Below are 2,305 nucleotides of genomic sequence, written 5' to 3' on the forward strand. Positions count from 1 at the left end.
CGCGCCGAATTGGACTGGAACGCCACTAGGCTAGGTCTGCTTTCGGCCGCCCACGCAACGTGCAGGTGTGCTCAGGGCGATGGGCCCAGACCCCTGCGCGCTTAGGTTTAGACCGGCGTGCTGGCCTCTCTGTTTTGCCTAGGTGGGGCTGCGACGTGTTGATCTTCCGCGGCCGGGCATGACCCCGGAAAGTGTGTCCGGCCAAATGGGATCGAGCGTGTTGGGCTATGTGGTGCACCCCTGCAGGGAAGTTAATCTATTCGAATAGCCGTGATCTTCGGTAACAGGACGACTTGGAGTTGTACCTTGACCTTATGACAACTAGAACCGGATACTTAATAAAACACACCCTTCCAAGTTCCACAGACAACCCGGTGATCGCTTTTCCGCAGGGCGACGAGGAGAGGATCGCCGGGTAGGATTATGCTACTCGAGATGCTACTTGGAGATGTTACTTGGAGATGCTACTTGGAAGACTTCCATCTACTCTCTTCTACATGCGGCAAGACGGAGGCTGCCAGAAGCGTAGTCTTCGACAGGATTAGCTATCCCCCTCTTATTCTGGCATTCTGCAGTTCAGTCCACTGATATGGCCTCCTTACACATATACCCATGCATATGTAGTGTAGTTCCTTGCTTGCGAGTACTTTGGATGAGTACTCACGGTTGCTTTTCTCCCTCTTTTCCCCTTTCCCTTCTACCTGGTTGTCGCAACCAGATGCTGGAGTCCAGGAGCCAGTCGCCACCGTCGACGACGACCCCTACTACACCGGAGGTGTCTACTACTACGTGCAGCCCGCTGACGACGACCAGGAGTAGTTTAGGAGGATCCCAGGCAGGAGGCCTGCGCCTCTTTCGATCTGTATCCCAGTTTGTGCTAGCCTTCTTAAGGCAAACTTGTTTAACTTATGTCTGTACTCAGATATTGTTGCTTCCGCTGACTCGTCTATGATCGAGCACTTGTATTCGAGCCCTCGAGGCCCCTGGCTTGTATTATGATGCTTGTATGACTTATTTTATTTGTTGAGTCGTGTTGTGATATCTTCCCGTGAGTCCCTGATCTTGATCATACACATTTGCGTGCATGATTAGTGTACGATTTTATCGGGGGCGTCACAAGTTGGTATCAGAGCCGACTGCCTGTAGGAATCCCCCTTCCAACTCCTTGGCCGAAGTTGAGTCTAGACTTTACAAAACTTTTACTAACATGGCTGTGCGGCCCATGGGCCCACGTCGCCATTGGGTGGTATTAGAATCTTTTATTCCTCGACCTTTACTCTGGGACTCTGACATCTCTTCTATTCGGGTTAAATGAATTTTACTAAATTTAACATAAGGATCTCGTTATCATTTTCACCCGGAGAGCCCCTTATTATTGATGATCGTCTGCTGCACCAGAAGATTCCGAAGATACTCTACGATGTGCTCTCGAGACTATGTGCCTTCGCTTTTGCAATTCACTTCCATCGATAAATCCCTCTGGATAACTACTTACACCTATCGTTCATATTGTCATCCCCAGTTGCTTTTGTTATTACAAAATGTCCTGAAATACTCTTCGGTATTCCGAGAATTCTTTACGCTTACTGCCCTGCAGTTCCTTGCTGCATGAATACCCCTACGGATAATTACTCGCGCTTGCCGAGTATCCGCTCATCCCCAGTTGTTCTTGTGTTTCACAAAAGTCTTCAAAATAATATTCGATCTTCCGAAATCCTCTAGAGCCTTTGGCTCTTGAAATTCTTGCTTGCTTGCATTATGGTTAATCCCATAAGTCTCGTAGTCTTAATGACATTCCTTGTCATTATCATTTTGAGTCTGTTGACTCAATATGTTTGCGAATACACGCAATCATCATTGATCCTTATAAATTACTTTTCCGGCTGAGCTTCCATTCTTTTAACTGGAATTGGTTCTCGACCAATCCAATTGTCGTTGATTATACCCTAAGGCTATTCAACTTATCCATCCCTAATCAGAGCATTGCTTCTGATCCCTTGATTTGGAAATCATAATTCCTTTGCATTTGACAATTGAGTTAGTCAGTTGTTTCTATAATCTGATCTCCTTGCATTCTTCTTCCTCTAGTTGAGTATCGATGCTCACGTCAGATCCTTTGTGGACCACCAGATCCTTTGTTGGATTTTATCTGACAACGCCCTTCATAGTCAATAAACTTGTGAGCCTTTTCTCGGATACATAATGCCTTTGGTAAATTGTATCGCCTGCTTCTCAACCATGCTCTGCCTTCGAGCTTGAGTTAATTACTTCTAAAGATTCTGGTATATGATTCTAAGATGCCCCG

Source organism: Triticum aestivum, chromosome 6B (genome assembly GCF_018294505.1).
Source record: "Triticum aestivum cultivar Chinese Spring chromosome 6B, IWGSC CS RefSeq v2.1, whole genome shotgun sequence".
Classification (NCBI taxonomy): Eukaryota; Viridiplantae; Streptophyta; class Magnoliopsida; order Poales; family Poaceae; genus Triticum; species Triticum aestivum.